The 17,382-nt window shown below is 40.4% G+C and overlaps 1 long non-coding RNA gene across 1 annotated transcript; it reads right to left on the reverse strand.

Annotated features, from left to right (window-relative positions):
* Window positions 1–2,907: 2,907 nt before the first annotated feature.
* On the reverse strand, window positions 2,908–14,098 carry LOC125484523. The gene is made up of 3 exons (XR_007263346.1): window positions 13,730–14,098; window positions 7,145–7,215; window positions 2,908–2,943 (listed from the first exon to the last, which is right to left on the reverse strand). It is a non-coding gene; the product is annotated as an uncharacterized LOC125484523 (long non-coding RNA).
* Between the last annotated feature and the right edge of the window lie 3,284 nt (window positions 14,099–17,382).

The following is a 17,382-nucleotide window of genomic DNA, read 5'->3' on the forward strand; positions in this document are numbered from 1 at the left end:
CCCTCACCCATGCCTCCTTACTTTCTGCATGAGCCTACCATGGGGAACCTTATCAAACACCTTACTTAAATCCATGTATACCACATCGACTGCTCTACCTTCATCCACATGTTTGGTCACCTCTTCAAAGAATTCAATAAAGGTTTGAGAGACATGATCTACCCCTCACAAATCCATGCTGACCATCACGAATCAAACTGTGCCTATCCAAGTGATCATAAATCCTCTCTCTGAGCCCTTTCCAATAATTTGCCCACCACTGACGCAAGACTAACTGGCTTGTAATTTCCAGGGTTATCCCTATTCCCTTTTTTGAACAAGGGAATGACATTTGCCTCTCTCCCATCTTCCGGCACTACACCCGTGGACAGTGAGGACGAAAAGATCATTGCCAAAGGCCCTGCAATCTCTTCCCTCGCTTCCCATAGAATCCTTGGATAAATCCCATCAAGCCTGGGGGATTTATCTATCTTCAAGTTCCTCAAAATTCCTAGTACATCTAACTAACATCCACCTCCTCTAGCCTACCAGCCTGTTTCACACTGTACTCCCCTACAGCTAGGTCCCTCTCAGTTGTGAATACCGAAGAAAAGTATTCATTAAGGACCTCCCCTACCTCTTTAGGCTCCGTGCACAAATTCCCTTTACAATCCTTGATTGGCCCTACCCTTTCTCTGGTCAGTCTCTTATTCCTCACGTTCGTGTAAAAAGCCTTGGAGTTTTCGTTGATCCTATATGCCAAGGTTTTCTCATGCCCCCTTATAGCTCTCCTAAACCCTTTCTTCAGCTTCTTCCTGGCTAGTATCCCTCTAGAGCCTTTTCCAATCCTTGTTTTCTAAACCATATGTAAACATCCTTCTTCCTCTTAACTAGTCGTTCGACCTCTCTTGAGAACCAAGGCTCCCTCACTCGACCGCATCTCCCCTGCCTGCTGGGGACAAACATATCAAGCACACGCAGTATGCATTCCTTAAAAAATCTCCACATTTCTACAGTGCTCTTCCCTGACAGCATCTGTTCCCATTTTATGTTACCCAGTTCTTGCCTAACAGAATTATAATTACCCTTCCCCCAATTATAAACCTTACCCTGCTGTATGTACCTATCCTTTTCCATGACTATTGTAAAAGTAACAGAGTTATGACCGCTACCACTACCGCCACCGCCAAAATGTTCTCCTACCAACAGGTCTAACACTTGGCCCGGTTCATTGCCAAGCACCAAATCCAAAGTGGCCTCTCTTCATGTTGGTCTATCTACATACTGTGTCAGGAATCCTTCCTGAATGCACTGGACAAAATCTGCTCCATCTAAACTATTACAACTAAAAAGTTTCCAAAGTTATTTGGAATGTTGAAGTCACCCATGACTCCAACCCTGCGACTTCTGCACCTTTCCAGTATCTGCCTCTCAATCTGCTCCTCTACTTCTCTGCAACTATTAGGGGGTCGATAAAAAACTCCCAACAAAGTGACTGCTCCTTCCGTGTTCCTGCCCTCAACCCAAACTGACTCTGTAGATATATCATTCTCAAACTGCCTTTCAGTAGCTGCTATACTAGTCCTGACCAGCCATGCCACTCCCCCGCCTCTTTTACCACCTTCCTTATTTCTTTTAAAGCATCTAAATCTTGGAACTTGCAACAACCACTCCTGTCCCTTAGTTACCTAAGTTTCTGTAATGGCCACAACATCGTAGTTCCAAGTACTGACCCATGCTCTAAGTTTATCCACCTTATTTCTGATACTTCTAGCATTGAAGTATACACACTTCAAACCATTCCTGTGTCCACAATTATGCTCCATCGACCGCATTTCTTTATTAACAACCTCACTCCCTGTTGTGTCTGTTGGAAGGCCGAATACGTCATCCTCTGAATTACAAATCCGGTTCCCCAACGCCTGCCAATCTAGTTCAAACCATCCCCTATAGTTCGAGCAAACCTCCCTCCCAGGATATATGAGCCCTTCTGGTTCAGGTGCAGCCTGTCCTTAGTGTACAGGTCCCACCTTCCCCAAAATATGCTCCAATTATCGACATAATGGAAGCCCTCCCTCCTACACCAGCCCTGTAGCCACGTGTTTAGCTGCACTCTCTCCCTATTTCTCACCTCGTTATCAGATGGCACTGGTAGTAATCCAGAGATAACTACCCCGTTTGTCCTGGACTTCAGCTTCCAACCTAAATCCCCGTACTCGTTTTTCACATTCTCAGTCCTTTTTCCACCTATGTCATTGATACCGATGTGTACCATGACTACTGGTTGCTCACCCTCCCCCTTAAGGATCTTGAAGACATGATCCGAGATGACATGGACCCTGGCACCCAGGAGGCAACACACCATCCGTTCGTCTCATTCGTGTCCACAGAACCGCCTGTCTGTGCCTCTTACTGTTGAATCCCCCACTACAATTGCTCTCCTATTCTCCCCCCTTCCCTTCTGTGCCACAGGGCCAGGCTTAGTAACAAAGACCTGTCCGCTATAGCCTTCCCCTGGTAGGTTCCCCCCCGCCAACAGTATCCAAAACAGTATACTTATTATTGAGGGGAATGGCCACAGGGGATCCCTGCACTGTCTGCCAATTCCCTTTCCCCCTCCTGACAGTCACCCAATTACCTTCTTCCTGTATCTTGGGTGTGACCACCTCCTTATAACTCCTCTCTATCACCCCCTCAGCCTCTTGAATGATCCGGAGTTCATCCAGCTCCAGCTCCCTAACGCGATTTGAGAGGAGCTGGAGTTGGGTGCACTTCTTGCAGGTGAAGTCAGAGGGGACACCAACAGTGACCCTGACCTCCCACATCCTGCAAGAGGAGCATGCAACTGCCCTAGCTTCCATTCCCTCTACTCTAGATTTCCAGAAGAATAAAAAAAAGGCCTTACCTTACTGACCCTCCACAGAGTCTGTTTTTTGGTTAGAGGAGGAGGATGGGTGGGAGACACTACACGTGTAGTGTTTCGGGTTTAGCCAAGGTGGAGGAGGAGGAGAAAAAAAAAACACAGATACAATAGCAATATTTGAGAGACATCTTAATGAATATATGAATAGGTAGGAAATACAGGAATACAACAGCATAGAGGCAGCACAGTCTTGGTGGGCTGAAGAACTTGTTCCTGTGCTGTACTTTTTTTCCCTATATAGTGGCATTGGAACCAATCTTTACTTAGGCTAACAGAGTGAAACATGGCAGTAGTAAAGCTCTAACTCAGGCCTTGTAGTATAGTGGTAATGCACGTCTGGGTCACAACTTCTGGCTTCAAGTCCCACTTGCTCCAGAGACGTCCCACCATGTTGACTAAAAATTATTTTACATCGCTACCTCAACCACAAACTCTGTTTTAGTAAGTTCACGATCTGTTCAAGTGAAATCTCAAATCAATAAAATATAACATAAAATCAAAGTGCCATGTGGCTCATTAATGTCCTTCTGGGCAGAAATTTGTCATCTTTACTGGTCTGACTGAGATGTGATTCCTAACGAACAGCCATGTGGTCCTCTTTATTGCCCTCAGATGGTTTAAGCCGCCACTCGGCTATAGCAAATCACTGCAAAAAGAGCTGAAAATATGTGCAACCAATTTCAGCCAGAACTAAAGAGGGGAAATCCATCACTTCCCAAAGTTCCCATCATAGATATCAGCTTTTAACCAATTTGAATCACTGGATACCACAAAGCCCAAAAACCCTCATAGTATCCAGGCTATAGTACCGGGGACTCCAGAACTGGCCTTACCACTAGCATTTACCCAAAAATGTGGAAAATTATTGAAGGAGGTATAAGCAGCACCCATAAAAAGCAGGGGAAATCTGATCTGATCAGTTCCTAACCTATTTTAATCTCAAATCATTATCAAAGTAACGGGAAAAAGATTCTGACCGTCAACCCCATCCATGCATCTCAATTTTATAAGACTTCTATCAAGTCTCCCCTCAGCAACCACCACTCCACAGAAAACAACCTGAGTTTTTCTAGCATCTTCTTACAGCTCATACCCTCTTAACCAGGCAGCATCCTAATAAACCCCCGCACCCTCTCCAAAGTCTCCACATCCTTCCTGTAACATGGTGAACAGAATTGAACATAACACTCAGTGTGGCTTAACCAAAGTCTTATAAAACTGCAACATGACATCCTGACTCTTGTACTCAGTTCTCCAACCAATAAAGGCAAGCATGCCATACGCCTTCTAAACCACCCTACATACTTGTGTAGCCACTTTCAGGAAGCTATAGACTTGAACTCCAAGACCCCTCTATACATCAATGTTGTTCAGGGTCCTGCCATTAACTGTATACTTTTCCTTAACAGTTGATCTCCCAAAGTGCAGCACCTCACACTTGCCTAGATTAAACTCAGTCTGCCATTTCTCTGCCCATATCTACAACTGATCTATATCTCAATGTATCCTCTGACAACCTCCTACACTATCCACAACTCCACTGATGTTTGCATTGTCTGCAAACTTACTAACACAACCAACTACATTTTCATCCAAGTCAATATATCAAACAGCAGAGGTACCAGCGGATCCCTGCGGAACTATTCACAGACCTCCAGCCTGAAAAACACCCTTCGACCTCTACTCTCGGTCTAAGGGCAAGCCAATTCTGAATCCACGCAAAGTCACCATGGACCCCACACATGTTAATCTTCTGGTGAGCCTATCATGAGGGACCTTTTCAAAAGCTTTACTAAAATCCATGTAGACAACACGCACCGCTCTACCCACATCGATCACCTTTGTCACCTCCTCAGAAAATTCAATCAAGTTAGTAAGACATGGCCTGGCCTACACAAAGCCATGCTGACTGTCCCTAATTGGGCCATGCTTTTCCAAAGGCATGTAAATCCTATCCCGAAGAATTTTCTCCAACAGCTTCCCAACTACTGATGTGAGATCACGGATCTATCGTTTCCTGGATTATCCCTATTTCCTTTCTTGAATAAAGGAACAAGATTAGCTACGCACCAGTCCTCCGGGACCTCTCCAGTGGCTGATGATGATACAAAGATCTTGGTCAAAGCCCCAGCAATCACCTCTTTTGTCTCTCTCAATTACCTGGGGTAAATACCATTAGGCCCTGGGGATTTATCCACCTTAATTTTCTTCAAGAGACGCAAGACCACTTCTTTCTTGATCTCAAAACACCCCAGCACATTAGAGTGCTCCACACAAATCTCACCATCCTCCATACCCTTCTACCGGGTGAATACTGATGCAAAGTACTCATTTTAGGATCTCGCCCACACCCTCTGTCTTGTAGCACAAATTCCCTCCTTTATCCTTGATAACTTCTCCCTAGTTATCCTCTTGTTTTTAAATGTACGCATAGAATGCCTTGGGATTCTCTTTAACCCTACTTGCCACGGTCATTGCATAGCCCCTTGTTCTAATTCCCTGCTCGAGTTCTTTTCTGCCCTCTTAGTATTCCTCACAGGCCCTGTCCGATTTTAGCTTCCTAAACCTTACATATGTTTCTTTTTCCCCTTTTGACTAAATTCACCACCTCCCTCATTATCCGAAGGTCTCTTATCTTGCCATCCTGGTCCTTCCTCATCACAGGAACATGCCTGTACTGAATTCTCATCAGCTGGTCTTTAACAATTCCCACATATCAAGTGTGGACTTGCCCAATAACAGCTCCTCCCAATTAACACTCCCTAGCTCCTGCCTAATACTGACATAATTTGCCCTTCCCCCAATTTAGTACCTTCCTGCAAAGTCCTAACCTATCCTTATTCATAGCTATCTTGAAATTTAAGGAATTGTGATCACTGTTTCCAAAATGCTCTCCCATTGAAAGGTCAATCATTTGGCCAGGCTCATTAGCCAGTACATGGTCTAATATGGCCTTTCCTCCAGTTGGACCATCCACATACTGTTTCAAGGAACCCTCTTGGATGCACTTAAACGCCACCCTGTCCAAGCCTCTTGCTCTAAGGGAGTCCCAGTCAATACCGGGGAAGTTAAAGTGACCCACAATGACAACTCTGTTGTTATTGCCTCTTTCCATAATCTGCCTACATATTTGTTCCTCAACGTCTCGATCGATTTTTTTTTGGGGGGGCGCCTATAGAATAACCCTATCTCAGTGATTGCACCCATCTTATTTTTGAGCTGTACTCATTGCCTCAGCAGATGAGTCCTCCTGTACGTGTTCTGAGTGCAGATGTGACATTCTCCCTGATTAGTACTGCACCATCTATAAAAGGGACAAGTCAAGTTCCCGAATTTTTGTGACCTTAACTTAGAGGCTCCACATTCATTTACAGCCACCCACTCTCCTACTGTCAGCTTTGCTTCCTAGCCCTCTCCACCAGCCCCAAAGACCATGTTTCCCAACACTAAAATTCAGCTGGATCAAGGGAGAGGAACACATAGTAGTCCAATCGGGTTCAAACAAGCATTTGGTACAAAGAGTCTTGGGGAGCAATTCTAGTTGTTCTTTTTTAATTCATTCATGGGTCATGGGCATTACTGTCTCGGCCAGTATTTATTGCCCATCCCTAGGTGCCCTTGAGAAAATGGCGGTGTTGCTTTCTTGAACCGCTGCAGTCCATATGCTGTAAATAGACCCAAAATGTCAATGGGGAGTGAATTCCAATGCTCAATTATCTGGCTACAAAGTCTAAGATCCTCTTTGCTCTCTTCACTGTCTTGATGCCTTCAGTAATATGTCCACCACGTCCCAAGATAGCTCTTGCTTATCACAGACTGTAGAATAATACCAATAGCTTACATAGTTCCTATTTATTACACTTTCACAACTGTAACACTTTTCCACATTAAAAATCATCTGCCAGGTTACTTATCAGCCAGGTTTGCCAGTCTATCCAAGTTCTGCTTTATTTGAGCATCTGTTTCCCACTTGTGTTTATTACCTGAGTTTACTATTCACTGCAAAAGTTATCTACCTTTCCAAGAACTCCAAACCAAATCATTTGTTGATATTTAAACCAGTAGACTAAAACCCAAGAGGTTAAATTAGCTTTCAAGGACACAGAAAATTATATGATAACTTTGATGCTGTCATTTTGTATTTAAGCCATTCCTTTTGAAGTTTGTGCTTATCCAGCCAGTGAAGAAATAGTTTGTAGCAAATTACTCTGCACTGCTGAGTATTAAGAAAATTAAAGTTACCAGTTTGTTTAAGGTGTGGTAAATCTTGTGAATATTGGCCAGTGTAGACAGGTGAGAAGTTAGTGGAAAATCTAGGAGAAAGGGAAAAAGTTGAGAGTTAACATTGGAAGATAAGAGATAAATAAAATATTAGAAGATAACCACGCAAAATTTCCTCTAATTCTTTGGTTTTAATAAAAGGTAAAACATACTACAGCAAACTATGTTATAATCGGGCACCTTATGAACCAGCACTCTCTACAAACAGGCTAAAGCTATATACCCGAAATATCAAAGGTTTACTGTATTATCACGATCGCTGCAATATCCAAGTAGTCAGTTGAGATTGCGAGTGAGAAGGCTCTCTGACAATAAGTTTTGTTTAAGGCAAAGCTGCATTATTATTTAAGTGATTTATGCAAGTATAACAATGATGTGTATATCTCCTGCATTACACTTATTTAGTTTGTGTTTTCACAATGATTACGTGGACCTTTTGATCAACGGCACACTTCTGGTCCCATAGGTGCCAATTAATTTAAAAGGTTGCTGCACTTAAATGCACTCTGGCCATTAACAAATATTGTAGGATTGAATACTTAAATCTGTTTATTTGTAACCTATTACTAATCCTATTAATTCAAAACCAACACTCAATGAAGAATCAATCTAACTAGCTTCAGTAAAGCAATTTAAATATGAAAGCTATTTTGAATCAAGTATAGAATAATAGTCCAAATGATTGTCAAATGAATTAGATTAAGAATGTATTGCACAAATTATACAGATCTTTCTCATTGCCTAATAAATTTCAACTGATAAGAAAACCAGTTAGAATGGTTTGACTCCATTAAGAAGATAATTCGCGAGCAAGTTTTCGTGTGAATGCTTAACTTCTTTGAAAAAAAACTGAAAAAGTGGTCTTATGTCTATAGCTACTATTTTAATATAAAAACTCTAGCCAATTTTTACAAGACGATCCAATAAAAATCAGTCGATGTTCTTTTTTCCTCGGCCCCCATGCTGCAAGTTGAAAAACTAATGTTGGTAAAGACATTAGGGTGAATTTCCCCACTCTACTTCAAAATAGTGCTATGAAATATTGTACGTCAACCAGATTGCAAATTAGGCCTTGGTTAGAAACTTCTCATATGAAAGAAAGCATCTCTGTCAATGCAACATTCCCTCAGTACTAAACAGAAGTGTCACCCTAGGTTTCAGACTATTTTTTAAGACATCTAGACAAGGCACATTTTACTTCTGCCACAAACCAGGGGAGCACTTAGCACACAGATGCAGTGTCAGTTTATCTAGGTCAGTATAAAGTAAGAACAGCTTATGTACAATCCTGTTTTCTATCATGGAGTTAAATATTTTAATTTGCAAGTTGCTGTCTTATAACATATTCTGCCTTCCAGACATATGCTAGAGTGGCAGAACATATACTATCAGGTAGAAAAAGAAGGCAGTAGCTGAAGAAGACCTAGTGAAGTGCATTTAAGGAGTACATTTAAGTGAAGGACACCACGTGGACTGGAACAAAACAGACTGCGATGGATTGGGACTGGAAAAGTCTTGCTGGTCTTGGATTTCCTACTAAACTGGACTAGTGGAAGCAAGTTTTATAACTGCCTCCTTCACCACAAAACTAGTTAATGGAAAAAAAGTGCAACAACTCAGACAAACCATTTTGAACAAGATTATTGCCAATTCTAGAAACTGTTTTTAATGCTCTGCTTCAACATTATTTGTTTGAAACCAAGTTTTTGTTCACTCGATCAGTCAATCTGGAGCACGAGACTGCAACCCTGGATTACAGGTCCCATTAAATACAACGGAGATAGCTGGGCTGTGTAGGAGCTTCCTACACAGAGTGATGACTCTTAAATGAGGCATTTATATAATTCTATGATATTTAGTATTAGAATACTTAAAAATACTTCAATGCTCCTGTCACTGACTGAAACAGGTGTACATGCACCAGTCGCCGTTGTGTGGGCTTGTACGTGCTCAACTGTTCCTGATTTCTTTCTTTTAGTGTCAGGAGTTACAATTATGAAAAGAAATGGTCCTCATCCCACCTATACTTAAGCTTTATCTTAGAAGTCAGCACGTCAATTTCATAAATTCGCTTCAATATAATACAAGTTCACAACCTGTTGGTGCTATTATTTTAGAGATAGTAGGAACTGCAGATGCTGGAGAATCCGAGACAACAAAGTGCAGGGCTGGATGAACACAGCAGGCCAAGCAGCATCATAGGAGCAGAAAGGCTGACGTTTCGGGCCCAGACCCTTCATCAGGAAAAAAGGTGCTATTATTTTAATTCTTTTTTAAAGCTGACTTCATTGCATACTAAATACTTCCAAGGCCATTTCCATCCATGCCTCATGAACTTCATCCTACAATTGCTCATCCTTAAAATTGTTTACACCCAGTTTAAAATGACAATTTAGGGAAGTTTCAGCTCCATCCCATATCACTATTTTTGGTGAAGATTATGAATTCAGCACAAAAAAAAATTTCATGTTGCGAAACCAGGCACAAGTCCAAGGTCTCACTAAGAATGGCCAAATTTGAAAATAAAAATGAGCTAAATTAGAATTTTCCTCACATTTTAAAAATAGATTGACAAAGACAGAAATACAGAGAAAACTCAAATTGAAATTCCATCGTTTAAGAAAGTATGTGAAAGAAAAGGAAATTCAAAAAGTCTTGATAAGCAAAGACAGGAGGAATAGCAAATCAAACACTCAGAGGGTGGAAACCAAAAGAGTTCTCTTACAAGAAAAACAATTCTCTTATTCTATTCAGAGTACTAATACCCCTACTGGCATTCAAACCTTGGATTTTAACACTATCGTGCTAAACAAAAACACTGGCACAAAAAATAAAAATTCAAATCCTTTAGACACAATGTTGGTAATGGAAAATTCATGGGCTCAATGAGATGAAAGTTAAATAAAGTCTAAAGCTCCATCAACAAATTACAGTGTGTGGTTAGACTTCATGTCTTGAATCTTTAAACAATTGCAAAAATTTTAGATTCCAATTAAGATACAGTGATACTCAAGACACTAAAAGAACTAGAAGAGGACTTAGTATGTGAAATAAGAAATAAGTTCATCAATGCACAACAAAATGAAATCGAGAACAGGGTAGGTTTCATATCAAGCAGGAATAAAGGAAAAAAAGACAAAAAACCTTTTGGCCAAAAGTAATAGGGCAAGACATCAAACATAGAACTTGCCGAAGGGAGAACAAGAAAACTATATAACAGGCTAAACCTTTACAGTATCAGACTACGTCAAAACCTTTTGGGATGACCCAAACAGTGACTGTTATTTTCAGCAAAATGTGCTCTGAAATCAGAGTTTCAGTGGAACAGCCATATTGTTGGTCATAGGAACTGGTACATGTAAAAAAGGCCAAGATCCTTCTAGTTTACCTTCCACCATCTCAGTAGTCGCATGATACAACAATAAAGTTGTTACAGCAATCAATCCTAACAATTAATCTACAGAAACAAAATAATCTCTGGATTTTGTCAGACTTTCAACTTAATGCACAATTATAATTAATACCAGCTTCCATAACAAAACACCAATGGATTTTGTTTTCTAGAAAGATATGAAAAGCAAATATTAACTAGGAAACAACCTACCAAATTTCAAAAACCCTACATATCATTTTATTATATTCAGTATTGATATGACCATTGGAACAGTTTTGACAGAGAAGGTACAAAACCTTCAAAAACAATTTTGCAAACTAAAGGACCATTTACTATACTAGTGTAGTTAATATAGATTGTAGAGAGGTTCAAATAATCCACAAAGAGTGGTGCACTTTTCTACAGTTTCATTATTTAAAAGTGGTTACCTTGCTGAGGAAGCAGTGACAAACAATATGGATGATAAATCACAAACTTCACTGCTGTGCAAAAACAAATACCTTTCAGTGAATTTGGCTGCTTTCAGTCTTCAGTTAACCACTGCTCAAGCTTTACTCAAGTTCAGGAAATCATTAAGATCTCTTAATCGGTTTATTGCATTATATTTCACTGATTTCATCATTATCTCAAAAATGAACTGTAAAACAATAAATGATTTAATTCAGGAGTATTTTACCCAGAATTTTAAAAAATGATGAACAATATCATTATATTACCATTGTCCTCAAAAGGAAACTTTTAAACACTGGTCATTTTTAAGAGCAAGTCAAATATGCCATGGTTTATTATATAGATGAGATATTTAAAACCAAATTATTAAGCACTAATTTACATCAAAACTAGTGAATTTTCCTCTTACAAATCATTTGAAGTTCTGCGTATTGACATTTAAATTTCCATTCTTATATCACTATTTGCAGATTAAAAGTACGATTAAAATGCAAGTAATTGATGAACAGTACCTTAGTACCACTTGCTGTGAGGTCACTTATCTAAACTCTCAGCTCTAACTATCCTGTACTTCCCAGTTCTTTCACATTCAGTACTGCATATACCAGAACATCCCTCTATCTCAAGTGTTAGATTTTCACACTTAGATGTAAGAACTTCTTGAACTCCAACAGCCTGAGAATCCAGCTGTGATTGCTTCAGTACATTTTATACTCTAGTTCTAAACTTTGCTTATACTGAAATATAAAAGCATCCACTTACATTTGGATGTAACAGAAGTGTGCAAATACAACTTATATTGAACACTGTTAAGTGTTGGCCTCTTTTCATCCTGTTCCACGAGTTTAAATAAAAACTATTGCACAACAAAATGCAACTTTGGTTTATATCCTCAACTTAACAGACCAAATTTCAACTTTCAAAATCGGGATTGAAACTGAATACATGCAAAAGACAATACTTGTCTAGTACAACAAACAATAAACTTCCACAACCAGAAATCAGGACAGAAGTTAATACATCTTCATTCAGAGGGTTCTATGACACTGGGCCACTGAAGAGAAGTCAGCGATGTTAATAATATTCCAATCAAAGCTCCGTAGAGTCACGGAGACAGCAGCAAGTTTGGGCCCAGTACGAAACCTAGTGGCACCTGCAGCGGCTGTATTACCAAGGTGGGCCTGAAGCAGACATGTGGGGCGCAGTCAAGTTTGGGCTGGTGCGGTACCTTGCAGCACCAGTAATGCCTGCATTGGCAAGGTCCATCAAAGACTCAGTAGCAAGGGCACCAGTGGAGGCAAGATGGCACCAAAGAGTGACAACTTTCATTCCAGCTGTGACTGTGCAGCAAAGGGGATTTGTGCCTAGCTACCGGGCCCATGGCAGAGCACTCAACAAGGACTGTAAAGTTGAACACTTTCTTTATTTCTTCATTTTTCTGCCTTTAAATTCTTTAATTTTGGTTTATTTGTGTTTTAAGATGACGCAGGAGAGTGGCAACACTGTACAACAATTTTTACCATATTTTGTAAGAAAATAGACATGACATGACAATAAATCAAAATCATGTCATGACTTTATTCACAGGTGTCATACCTTCAGTTTTAACAAAAAAAAGTTGCCTTCTATTCTTAGTACAGGTAAACATGCAATTGCACTCTAACAAGTAGCAAAACAGAATTAGCTCCTAGTTGTGAAAGCTGGTTAAGCCATCTAGATCAACTCCAAGCAGTTTGTGCAATTATAAGCATTTTCAATCAGAATGGGTCCAACAGACATGATACTCATCCTAAGGTTTCTACAATTAACCAAAACTGGAGAAATTTTGTTAACTACAGTAGAAATCAACTGACCAGAATGCAGAATCATCACCATATCTTGCATTGCCACAGAACTGGGTGAATTTGCCGAGGTGGACAATGTAATTAAAATAATGCCCGTTCAAAAAAAAGTAAACTCCATTTAAAGTAGAACTAATATGCAAAGAAAAATATATTTATTTTAATAACGGACACTGCGGATGGCCAAAGATGGAAAAAAAAACCTAGATAGAGAGTACTGCATTGAGACCAGTCTGCCAGAGTGGCGAAGGAGCTGAGCCCCCAGGTAAACGCTTCCCTAGGTTACACCGCATAAAGCAGTCTGGGGATTGCAGTTCCCTTGTGACGCCACTAGGTGTGTCATCATAGAATGTGTCGTCATAGAACTACAATTCCCAGAAAACGTCACGAACGTTGCGCCTGCGCGTTGACGTACACGTCCCACATTCTCGTCCCCTCCCCAACATCCTGAAATAAATACAACTCCAGACAGCTTCTCAGCAGAGTTGACAAGGCTTCTGCACTGGGGGGGAAGGGAGTAGAGAAAGAGAATACTCATCTCCTTCCTTGCCCAATGCCACCACCATATCATTCTGCTAATATCCACTTTCAACCATGAATCGGACAACAAGGAGAAAAAGAATACAATCAGGTTAGTCAGGGCATTGATATGAGACTCTGGAAAGAAACTGCGTCACCTCTCTTCTGTGACACACGAATCATCTCCATTAAAGAGACAGGTGAAAGAGAATACCCAGCACTAAATGTAGACAAAAACAAATGAACCCTGTAATGCTGACAGTGGAAACGGCATAGCCATGTGTAATATGTATGCACCGTGGGGGACAGCAGTAGTTAGAGCGGCGGATCCTCGATACTTACTGACTGCATCCGCGTGCATTTTCAGGGCGAGGATGGTTTAGAACGCGCCGGACAACCGCTCCCGCTCGTGCCGGTGAAGCCAGCCAGTAACAACGGAAGTCCCGCCTGCGCCCCTCTGCGATTGGCTCCCCAGCCCGCCCACCTCGCGTAACTCTCAGGGCAGCGTTCCTCTGGCTACTGGAATGTCAATCACAGGGGCCGCCACAGATGGGTGGGACCGGTGGTGTGGTTCGGTTCGGCTCGGCTTGGCTCCGCCTTCAGCCTCGGGGAGAACGGTAGCTGTTGGTACAGGTTATTTATCACCCATTCGTTGCGATGTACACGTTTAAAGCAAATTGAAACACATACTCCTATGATGAGGGATGTTGAATGGTGTCCTGGCGTTATTTATCCCCCACCCCCCCTCCCCCGGCTAACTTATACTGTTTTCTAATGAAGTCGCCACCTCGTCGTTGCAGTAAATAATAGGAATGAGTCCCCATCCTAGCAACAGAGGGACCCTGGACCAATCAGAGTACCGGTCCGCGGCCTGTTGTACTGGTTATTGGGGGAGGGGAGAGGTGAACCACTTGATCTGGATTGTGCCGTTGAGGTCGTGGCTATGGTTACATTTTTATTCAATAAGTCTGCATTTAGATTTACACTGACTCAGCGATAATCTGCCAAGTTCCGTTCGCCAGTAATCACCCCGCTTTCTTACATGACTTATCTTGATTCTCGCCACGCTTGAACGAGTTTAATCGATTTGCAAACTCTCACTCCCGTTAAAGATTTCTCGCTCCCAGTTAGGAATTGTGCCCACTGTAAGGAAGGAAGAAAGACAAAGAAATTATACCTCTGTCAATCAGACTTTATAATGGCTAGGTTTGACTAAGGCGAATGTAGGTCCTTTACTGGCAGTCACGAGAAGTCATAACGAGGAATAAGAGAAATGATAGATGAGTTTGTGTTTGTTTTCACCGAGGATGGTGCAAGCTATTCCCCAGAACCAGAGAGCCAAATCATTAGAGATCGAATCCAGGAAATTAGTATTAATAAAAAAGTTCTACTGGAGAAAAAGTGGGGCTGAAAGTTGGTCTCCAGGACCTGATAGTTTAAATCCCACACAGTTTAAAGACGTGGCTATTAAGATAATGTAGGAAACAAATTACTGCAGATACTGGAATCTACAGAAAAAAAACAAATGCTGGAGATCACAGCGGGTCAGACGACATCCACGGAAAGAAAGCAAGCTAACGTTTCGAGCTTCAGCTGTGATGAAGATTCATCTGGACTCGAAATGTTTAGCTGGCTCTTTCTCCATGGATGCTGTCTGACCCGCTGTCATCTCCAGGATTTGTTGTTTTCGCTATCGGGACAGTGCATCGTTGGTCATCAGCTTCTAAGTTCTATGGAGTGATTCCTAAAGATTGGAAGCTACGTTACGTCGTACCACTAATAAATAAGGAAGTGAGAAAGAAAACAGGGGACTACAGACTTAATAGCTCTCACTAGCAGCAGGGGAAGAGAATCATAAAGAACGTGATCAATAGATGCATGGACAAAAATGTAGGGCACAATCATTACGGATTTGCAACTTGGAGGTCAAGGGGCTGTTAGTCACAAAATTGATTATGGGGAATGAATGGATGTAACATACTTAAATTTTCAGGTTTTATAGTGTCCCCTGCAGGAGCTTCAGCAAAATCAAAGCACACGAGATAGGAGGTTATGTATTGGCATAGATTAAGATTGAGCTAACAGGCAGGAAACAGAGACTGGAAATTAACAGATTATTCTCGTGTTGGTAGGCTGTTTCTAAAAGGATATCAATGGGTCAGAATTTGGGCCCCAGCTGTTTGCAGTATATAGGCAATTTGGATGTGGGGTCCAAAATGACATATTTGCAGATGATACAAAGCTAAGTGGAGGGGTCTGTGTTGCCTTCAGGCCAGAGATCCTGGTTCTAATCCCACCTGCCTTGAAGGTATGTCATATCATATCCAACCAGGTTGATTAAAATAACTACAAAGCTGTGCTGTGATAATGATATCAAGTGTTTTGGGAGGACGTGGACAGACTTGGTGATTAGGTAAGAACATGGCAGATGGAATATCTGGATATATATTGGAAAAATTTGAGGTTATCCACATTGGTGTAAGTAAACTAAGTACAGAACATTCCTTAAATGGTAAGATCTGCCATTATCTCGTTGAATGTGGAAGTCATAAAAGGCTGATTGGCCTAACTCCTGTTTGTATATAAGTAGCCGGCTAGATGTTCTCTTATCTGATTAGTCTTTGTGCAAATAATGCTGCTTTGTTTCCAGTGACAACAATAGCCTATTCTTTTTATTTCCTGAGATTAATGATGTGTATTTTGGAAAAGTAAAACACATGTATGCATTTCAATGAAACATTGATGTCAATATAATAAACTTCAAATAACTTTATCAAAAGACATATTTGAAAAATTTCTGTACAAAAGACTATTCAGCATCACATTTCAGCTGATGTTAGTACTCCAATAAGACCACTAAAATTAAACCAGTTCTCTGCTTCCCCCCCCCATTGTCTTCTAATATTTGCCTTCATTTACCTAATAGCCTCTTAAACATCATAACTAAATTTGGTTCAGTGGTCACTTAGATTCATGGACCCCATTTTCCAATTCTTAATTTTTCAATAAATCTGTTCAGATGTGTTTTGACACACCTCTAGAACAAATGAGAGTTGAACCCAGGTCTTCTACATAAATTATGTAGAGAATACTACTGTACAACAGCTCTTTCCATTTTCTGATAGCTTATTTAAGTGATAAACACCTGATCTCTCACTTAATTCTATTGCTAGCTCTGGCTTTAAATTCCTACTAATTACTGATTAATGCAACTAATTTTTCATTATTTACCTTCAACTTATTGCTTGCTTCCTTTTCTGAAACAACTGCACTCTCTCTCCCTAGCATCATTCTGACGTAAATTTTGTTGTAACCTTTCCAAAATGAATTTTGAAGAAATGAACTCTGTATTCTTTGAATACAATATTTGTGTAAGTAAAACTGCTGTTTAGAGCTCATTTTTCTATCTATCAAAAATATCCCTGTTGATGAATGTTAAATTTCCATTCAATTGTCTTCTCAAATGTTTTACTTTTAGTTAAAACAGAATTGGATGCCTGTTTGAAAACAGCTAGTTTATGATGTGTTACATATAACATGCAGAAATCTTATCCCACAATCTGTTTTGCTGTTGTACATGAAGAAATAATTGTATAATTTACATTAGTCAATCTCATATTTTAACAGCCCTTTACTATTTAAAAAGAACTTTAAGTTCATCATATTTGGGTATTAACTCATTGAGGCATTACCCCCCTTTATCATCATTTTGCTGATCAATCGCACTATCCTTTTACATTTGGATTTTCCAAAAATATTCCTAGGAGGACAACACACAATCTTCAGGAGCATACAAAAGTGCACCCTAAGTACAGTATTCAGTGTTCTTCAATGAAGTAAGGAAACCAAAAACATAAGCAATGTATCATCTATAAAAATCTAGGTAAATCCATCAGAGTTATGTAGGATTGTTGTTTCATGTTATTTGCAAGACGGGTCATCAGTCCTTTTAAAACATTATTAAATTTACCTGAAAAAAAAAGTATTTCATCTTG

Source organism: Rhincodon typus, chromosome 1 (genome assembly GCF_021869965.1).
Source record: "Rhincodon typus isolate 14 chromosome 1, sRhiTyp1.1, whole genome shotgun sequence".
Lineage (NCBI taxonomy): Eukaryota > Metazoa > Chordata > Chondrichthyes > Orectolobiformes > Rhincodontidae > Rhincodon > Rhincodon typus.